Source organism: Thunnus albacares, chromosome 23 (assembly GCF_914725855.1).
Source record: "Thunnus albacares chromosome 23, fThuAlb1.1, whole genome shotgun sequence".
Lineage (NCBI taxonomy): Eukaryota > Metazoa > Chordata > Actinopteri > Scombriformes > Scombridae > Thunnus > Thunnus albacares.
The window spans coordinates 3412545-3422061 of NC_058128.1; the positions used below are offsets into that span (position 1 = coordinate 3412545).

The 9517-nt window shown below is 35.8% G+C and overlaps 1 protein-coding gene and 1 long non-coding RNA gene across 2 annotated transcripts in view; one reads left to right on the forward strand and one right to left on the reverse strand.

The window, feature by feature from the left end:
• The window catches only part of LOC122975305 (NACHT, LRR and PYD domains-containing protein 12-like), a 224994-nt gene that overhangs the window by 175309 nt on the left and 40168 nt on the right, over positions 1-9517 (reverse strand). The window lies entirely within an intron of this gene.
• LOC122975314 lies at positions 4427-7213 on the forward strand. Its single transcript, XR_006400624.1, has 2 exons — positions 4427-6321; positions 6524-7213. It is a non-coding gene; the product is annotated as an uncharacterized LOC122975314 (long non-coding RNA).

Below are 9517 nucleotides of genomic sequence, written 5' to 3' on the forward strand. Positions count from 1 at the left end.
ATCCTCCTCCTCCTTGTCAACGCTGCATTCATTAGCACCTGTGGGCCTGTGTTGTCATGGTAACCCCACGTACTTATCCAAGATCCTCAGAACTGTTAAGTTCAGTTTAGTAAAAACACCCCCCCATCCTTCTAAGTAAAGATGTTTGATGGGATTGGATGTATTTCTAGCTGGGATGGCAGGTCTCGTAAATAGATTTTCCTTCTTCCTTTATGTGCAAGAACAGCATGAATTTCACCGTATGACATTCGGAGGTGAAAAAACTCGATTCGCTGAGTTCTCTCCATTATATGGTGGCTGTGTGCATCTGAAGTTGGCAGGCTGCATGTTAGAGACACATATGAATTTATAGTAAATTATCTTTAATGCGCACATTAGAGAGGGGAAAAAAATCTGTCTCAACAGCTTTGATATCAGTATTAATGTCATATCAGATGGATGGTAAAGATGGGAAAGAGCAGAATTGGTCATGTGAGAGTTCTGTGCATTCAAAGTTCAGTTTTAATTATCTTTAACACCAGACATATTTTTTAATTATCAGATACTTTTATTTATATATCACAACTTTGCTGTAATTTCAACTTGGATGTTGACTTGGATGAACATCATTTACAAGTCAGAAACTGGTTAATACAATAACTGTTATTACACTGTTATTATACTGAAATCACTGAGTATCCTTCAACAACTAATAATTAGCTTACACTTCATTCTATATCTAATAATTAGGGGGAATAAAACCTTTATCTTGTACTTTTGCAATATTTATCTCATTAATATGAGAAAAAGTATATCATATTTAGACTATCTCATTTTTGGGGGGTGGTAAAGTTGTATTTTTGTAAATACTATTCCCTGTCCTCCATTGGTTGGCATATAAAAGGTAATGTTAGCTAGCAAGCTATAAACTCAAGTATATTTGTTTTATACACTGGTCCTAAAAGAAAGCGTAAGCATAAGCTAGCCAAAGCTGCCTTTCATATGCCAGTCATTAGAGGTATATCATATTGAAACCATCTCATTATGGGGGATGGTAAAGTTGCATTATTTAAAATATTCCCTGTCCTTCATTGACTGGCATATGAAAGGTAATGTTAGCTAGCAAGCCATACACTAAGGTCTTTATTTCACTCAGGTTTCCATATTTTGGCAGTTTTTATACCCTGGTCTTGACAGAAACTGTATTTCATATAGCTGTATTTATTATAAACTGTTGGAATGACAAACTTGAACTACAGTAATGCCTGTTTGCTAGTAAGCTAACGTAACATTTTTTAGATAACTTAGTAATGTCAAAAGCTACCAAGCTAACATAAGAGGTAGAAACTTAGATAAATATCTATCTAAAAATGAATTGAAAATAAAAAAATACAAATATATAAAACTGAGTATAAGGCAATTCAAATTGAATCTTAATAATGTCAAACCATAATTCATTTAACACACAGACTCACTGAAAGAACAATACGTACAATGATCAATAAAACTGTTTTATTAATAATAATAATAATTTTTCCACCACAATAAAATGTAACAAAGGCTCACTAGAAAAGTGTCGACTTCTGTGTTCTGTACAGTAGATACAGTACGTTGTAAAACTGGCCGCGGCGTGGCACAGCAGCGCATTCAAACTCAAAAAAAATTATTATTCAAACATTTTTTCCACATTATGTACAGATAAAATCCACATTAAAACCCAGCTGGCAAACATCACAGAAATTCAGCGCAGCTTCACGCTAACAGCGGCTAACCTCCATCTGCAGAGACCTTTCGATAGAAGCTAAATGGCTAAATGAGCTAGCTGGCTAACTCGCTTGCAACGAGCCAACAGGCTAGCTAGACTACAGCTGCTTTCACACATGAGAAGAAAAACAAAATATTTTATTTTGTGAATGCTACCAAGAGGTCAGATAAACCAGACTTCATGTTTTCATGTGACTGCAGCCTTTTAACAATAATTTTTTTATTAAAAAACAAAACAAAAACAAAAACACCATTAATATTCTATTCCCTCCTCATTGTTTGAAAGGCGGCCGCTGCTTCTTGTCTGATTGCCTCTATTCACTTGCTTTACACTTTACGTCTTACTTTCTATCTTCCTGTCCATCTGTTTGAGCAGCTAGCTATGCACTAGCTTTGTAAAGGAATGCACTTTGGTAGAATCAACCAAATGCCCTGGGTGTTAGTCACAACAATGACAACAGTAATAATCATAATAATGATAACTGAGCAGTCTGAGGTACCAACATGAAAAAAAACAACGCTTTAAAACCACATTAATGCTAATGCTAGCACAACTGTACAGCACAGCTAGCAGGTAAAAACTTGCTATGTGCTACTAGCGGTCAGTTAGCAGTAGGCTAGTGTTAGCTTCACTGTAGAGAAAACAAACATCAGTGCAGCAGCTAGCGGTCGGACGCTAGCGGTCGATTGGCTAGTGTTAGCTTAGCCCTGTCGTCAGCAGGCGTCGCCCGTCTTACCCGAGGCGGCGAGCGACGACAGTTGGCTGATATGTGTCTGTACATTGTGCAGCCATGTTTTACGACCCCTCCTCGACCCAACGCACACACACAAACACTTGTAGATGTCAGTGCTAATCAGTTTAAAGCTACAATCTGTGGTTGGTGCGTTGGCCTGCTCTGCTGGCTCTGTAAACATTATAGAAGACCATTTCTGCCAGGAAAGAATAAACAAGTAGATGAAATGTTAAAGACTATAACAATAAAAAATACTCGCAGTAAATCAAAATTATGGGGTATGAAGTAAAAAACATGATTTTTTTGAAGTCCAAAATTTGAGATATGACAAAATTATGAGATATTAAGTAAAAACCATGATTTTTAAGTCCAGAATATGAGCTATTAAGTCAAAATTATGATAGTAATGTAAAAAACATAATCTTTTAAAGTCCAAAATATGAGATAGATATGATATTAAGTCAAAAACTAAGTCAAAATTACAACTGATGTCAAAATAAAAATTTTGAGACATTTGGTGAAATTTCTGACTTTTGTTTTTATTTAACTTTTAATATATACTAATCCTTTTAGTATATATGTTTTTGTCTCCTCTTAGCTTATTTCAGTCTTCATAACATTGTTACCTGTTTTTTTAGTAGTTTTATTTATATTGTCGTGTCTGCAAGTTTTTATGACATTGCTGACCTCAATGGGATTTATCCATCGAGTGTAAATAAAATAAAAAACAAAACAAACCAAAAAAAAAAAAAAACGAACATAAAATCTTGGATTTTGATTTAAAACAAAACTTTCATACTGACTTACAGTCAATTTTGATTCACTGTGAGTATTTTTATTTTTCCCAACTTCCTTCATTTTTTTCTTTTTCTGGCAGACAAGGGCTTCCACAAAGCACTGTCATTTAGCATTTTTTATTTATTAACGGTGCATTCAAAACAACTGGGATAGTTGAGTATCCAACCTTCTGCTAAGAAAGGTTCAATAGAGAGCCAAACATAGTTATACTGGCCTCTATTTCACGATGTATCCATGGTCACATGTCTGTTCATTTTCCATCAACAGAAACTTAGTGTTGGCACTGTCTTAACCAATGTTCAGATAAATATTACTTTTTTCATGCTTCTAATGTCTTTTATCATTAATATTACTGCAATTTTCAAACTCTTTCTCTGCTTCCAATTTCTTAACGGTTTTGTTTTTTTAGTTTTAGGTTCAAATTCATGTTGTTGTTTTGTTTTTGTTTTTTTTTAAACAGAACCAGTGTTAGTACAATTTTTACACAACTTTGTGTCAATTGAAATCCAGTATTCTACATGGCGCTAGTGTAAATATATACTTCTATAGTGTCATTGTTAACCATCCACAATCTAATGCATTTGATTGGTGGCACCTTCTGGGGGCAATGCTGCCGGAGAGACTCAGTTCAGGGCAAAAACAAAAACATTTCTGCACTAACTGCACTCTATTACTCTTGGTCTCCATGTTCCCACTTCTATCAGGGGTTGGAAGTTAGAGGTCAGAGGTCAAAAGGGGTTCACATGGTGTCTTTGGGCATTGCTGAAACAAACCGGGAGCCAATCAGCACGCAGACTTTGGCCGCCAAACTCACTCGACACGAGTCTCTATGACATCATAGTGAGTTGCACCTAAGGATACTAAGATTTCCTAAAAAAACAAGTTTTCTGTCTAACGTAGTGATTGTTGCCATGGCGTCGCCACTGTAAATGTGTGTGCATCAGTGTGTGTGTGTGTGTGTGTGTGTGTGTGCGTGCGCGTGTTGGGTGGACGTGGCATGGCAATGAGATACTGAAGGCACAAAGTTACTACTCTCAGCACTCCGTCTCACTAAAAAACATAAAAAAATAAAAAACACAATCAACCAACCGACCAATCAAATCTTTAGAAAACAAAAACATCAGAGAGGACCCCCCTCCCCCCCTCCCCCACACACACACACACATCTTCCTCCTCCTCCTCCTCCTCCTCCTCCGTCAGTCACTTCCTGTTTCCTGTCTAGGTCCAGGAGAGGGCGGGGCTTACCCTGAGATGGGCGGAGCAGGTAGTGTCTGTGTGTTTTACATTTTCAGTTCCTTCTGTGCATTACGTCGTCGTCGTCCACCTCCTGTGTGCTACATTACATCACAGTTGCCAGGCCGACGGCACACACGACCATGGTCATCCTCCTCCTATTCCTAGTCCTCTTCATCCTCGTCCAGGTGTGACTCGACTTTTAGTGGGTGGAGCCAAACTGCAGAGTGTGTTCAGATACAGTTGTGTGTGTACATACGAGTGTTTGGGTGAGGGAACAAGCTTTAAAAAAAAAAAAAAAAAAACGACAACAAAGAAAACTTCTCATAACATTGCACATACAAACTGCTACATACAACTCAACACACACACACACACACACACACATTCAAGTATACGGTATAAACTGCACATCATAGTAAATATGTAGATTAGATTAATAAATATTAATTAAAGTGTAGTAAATAAATAAGAAGCATCTTCTACACCCCCCACCCACACATCACATTAGATTGATAGATGATTTTTTTACCAATACTGACCTCTGATCAATATCTATCACTGGTCAGTCAATACTCCACTGCTCGTCTATACATCATTTTAACTGGTTATTTTTTTATGTTTTGGCTCTATTTTACTTGTTTATTTTTTTTATTTCATACTATTTCAATCTGTATCTCAGTTGTGTTACTTTGAACACTTTATACAAGAATCAAGCTTGTTTGATAGTTTGGGACCAGTCACACCAGTAAGTAGCGGTGATATCTTCATAAAATGTTGAGATTACAGACGATTTTTATCTTTGAAAACACGAACACACACATTGGAGGTGCGAGGACAATTCAATGCAAGTCCATCAGAATTAAAAAATGTCGCATAACTCTTCTCCAGTAAAGTCTACATTTTGAAGGGTCCGCTGGATTACGCTTGTTCTAAAAGATAAGGAACGCTTTGGCGAAAATAACAAATTTTGTTCAAGTCCCCCCTTTTCCTTCTTTCAATTTGATTTTGAATAATATTTGCATACTAACAGCTTGTGGATTTTTCGATATTTTAAGACATTTTAGGGAATATATCAGACAAAGTATTACTCGAACTGGTGGTGATGGATGTGCAATAAAAAAAATAATAAAAATTGAGAGATACAAGAGATTTCAGTATACTATGTTTTGAAAAATTAGTTTAAAAGAAAGCAGAATTTGTTTCTTTGTATTGAAAAATTAAGATTCAATCTTTATGCGAATTGATGTGATGTTCTTCAGAAAAAAAAATGCATTTACAACATACTTGGTTTTACTTTTTTAAACATTTTTTTATTTAACTGAAATTGTTTCTTTTGTTCTTTTGTGTTTTATAACTGGAACCGGAATCTAGCCTGGTCTTTTGTTACTGAAAAGCTCCACATTTAAATAGATTGTTGGTTCGAATTTGCTCTTTTGCAACCCACAAATTGCTCCATAAATTAAGATTACAATATTATATCATGATATTAATACAGTACCAGTCAAATCCTTCCCAATCCCTTGAATGAGAAAGCGTGTCCAAACTTTTAACTGGTACTGGATACAGTAACCACGGAGATTAATGTATTTTTTGAAATACCTGACAAATCAGGGTTCTTCATCATAACATTGATGTGGAAAACCAACATTTCCATACATCAGTTCTGCTCATTGACTTGTATTATTGTTCATAAGGTCTTAATACACAGAGATATTAAGGGGACAGACCATGATATAAACGGTATCGCAGGGTATCTGAAGATGAATTCATATTGTCTAAAGGTATATTTGGTTGTATCGTACTCGTTTTTGTGAAGCACACGCAATTACAAAAATACTCACAAAATTTTTTAGCTGGGGATATCAGCTTTCAGGAAGCATTATTGTGTACATATGATGTTGAAAATCTAATTAATGTAGATAGTTTACTGCAATTTAAGTGCATATAAACACTATATTAGATGAATGAACACATTTAAGCTCATATTCACTCTTGTGGGCAATTTATCATAGCCTGCATATCTTTGGACTGTGGGAGTAAAGCCATGTAGCCACCACAACATTCTGCTAATCAGCTCAAGAAACATTTACTGTAACTAGGGAAGCAACTAATGATTATTTTCATTATCGATTAATCGTTCGGTCTATGAAAGGGGTCAGTAAATACTGAAAAACGTCCATTAAAATATCCCCACAGACCAAGTTGACGTCTTCTGATGTCTTGTTTCGTCCGACCAGTCTTAACAGTCCAAAACTCAAAGATTTAGAGTTTACTATCATGTTAACAAAGATCGTACATTTGAGAAGCTGGAAGCAGCAAATGTTTGGTATTTTTGTTTAAAAAAAATAATAAGAAAAGACTAAAATGAGCGATTATCAAAATCGTTGCAGCTCTAGATTTAACTGGTACCACAACTGATAGCAACCTATGTGGCAGGTTTGTACACATGCTGGTGTGACTGGACCCTTTTTTTATTAATATTAATTTTTTTCATGTTTTAGTGGCGACATTTAGTGACTATTTAAACTCTCTCTCTGTGAGCTAAGTCTTCATGAGGCGTTCAAACCCAGAAGGACGTATTTCTACATATTGCTGATCCCTCCAGACTAACCCCGCAGTAACACAGAGTTACAGTTTGTAGTCCTGAAATGTGACTGACGACACACTTCTCTGTACTGGTTACCTTCAGGCTATCGCTGCTTCATCTTACAAAAAAAAAGTTTATCAGCTGTCATATACAAATGTCTTTTATTATTCCAGACACAGACTTCTTCTATCCTGTAGACTGTTTTAATCGAGGATGTAACGCTGCTCTCAGAGAGTTACTGTGTTTTCCAAACAGCCAGAAGGAAGACACATTCAGTTCTCTATGCTATGTTGCCTGTTCCTCCCAATTTAACTGTCATCTGAACAAATACTGCTCTATGCTATGACATTAAAAGGACATATTTGCTGTCATGTGGTGGCTTAAACCCTTTTTTTCTAAAGCCTGGAATTTTTACTAGCACAGTAAAAATGAATTTGACATAAAAATTATAATTTTTTTTTGTTCCTCACAATATAGATTAATTGATAAAAGGAATTATTTAAAATGGCTATTCCTAAAATACAGTCTGTAAAATGCTACTAAAATTCAGATTTCAGGAAGCAAGACTTGAGTTAGGGCATCACAGCTTTCTGATCTTATCTTTTCATGATGACTGGCCAAATATAAATTGTACATGTACCCTATTTTCTCTAATAGTGGTCGGGGCATTTATTTACCTCAACTGCAGATAGTACCAGGATTTTATTGGAAGCAGGCTTATATTAGAGAGAGGCCTTTATTTCTAATTTCCTCTGTTTAACAAGTATATTTGCTCATATTTTAGTGCAAAGCCTTCTTGTTTTCTGATCTGCTTCCATTTGCTGTTAAAATTTTGTTATTGCATTATGGTAATATGGTAATCTACTTAAGTTCTGGTGCTTGAGTTCAACCCGGAACGTTTTAGCAGAGAACCACTTAGCTGCAGCATGCAGGTAGCATACTCATAGATATATGCTCGTATTAAAATATGTGCTGTTATCTCCCTATTTAAAAGGATATCACGTCTCCTCCTCCCCCCTCTCCTCTCTGTGACTGTCGGCTTTGAGTGAAAATAGCAGGTATATTGTTGAATTTATTAAATTAAGTGGTGGAATATAGCCTACATTGGAGCACTCTGCAAATACTTGTAGAGCTTGAGTTACATCAAGGTAACTACTATTTAACTGGTATACACATTATATAACAGGCAACACCCTTGCCATTATTGGAGACCCAGCTATTAATTGAATACCGGCCACTATTAGAGAAAATATGGTATATCTATAACCTGATTTTGCTTTTATTTAATGCTCTAATCTTCTGTTTGCTGTCTCAGGTGATACAGCAGCCACATTGTTTTTTCTCTTTTCAAACAGAAAATACTTTCTAAAATTCACATTTCTTTTTTTTTTTTTTTTTTTTTTATATCAGAGCCCTTTGATTTGAACGTTATTTATAACTTGTCCATAAAACTGCCTTCAGTCCACCTTCCTCTCTTTTCACAGCTCCTTCAGCTGCCATTTTGTGTCCTTAATAATTACATCTGTTTAATTAAATAGGGAACAAAATGGTGCTATTTATCTCGACCCAAACATACTACTCTTCTTGTTTTTATTTCTTTCTTTGCCTCTATTTTGTCTGCTTACCTTCTGAAAACACTTAAAAACTCTAAATCTGAGAAGTTACATGAAATCATTCTGTCTGTGCTTTGTAAGGCCGGGCAGTGGAGAGCTAACAGGCTATGGCTAAAAAAAAGGCTAAGGCTAGCCACCAGACTGCCAAAAAAAAGGCAAATAGTGAGCCAGCTATAGCTAGCTGACTGATTCAAAGTTTGCTAGGCTAACTGCTAGCCAGTTAAAAGGTAAACGACAGCTACGCACAAACAGATAGCTGTCTAACAACTAACCAGTGCTAATTAGCCAGTTAACAGTTAGCCAAAGCTCAGGCACAGAGCTAACAGGTAGTTGGTTCAGTTAGGGTAGCTGGATTTGATTTCTTTTTTGAATATGGGGTCATTTAAGTAAAAAAATAATGACAAATGACCACCAACATTCCCCAAACTGACACATAACACAAAAATTAGTTGTTTCATAGTGATACATAACAAAGACTATCAAGCTAGTCTTTGCTGTAGTCAGAAAATCATGACCTTAGAATTATAAAGATATATCTGACTTATTTGTCAGTTAGCAGGGTCTACTGTTGTCTCCCAGATATAACCTTGTAATACTAAGTCATAAACAGTTTTTGGTATTTAATCAATTAATTGACTTTTAGCTAAGTTATATAAATTATGTGTTAAAAACATAAAAAAAGCCTTGTTCCCTCCATCAGCACCATGTATTTCTGATTAAGATGTGTTTGGAGCTACAGAGTGTTGTGGTGTGTTTTGATTGTCTGAGCAGCTCAACAGTCTGTTTAAATGTTAATGTGGTCACTT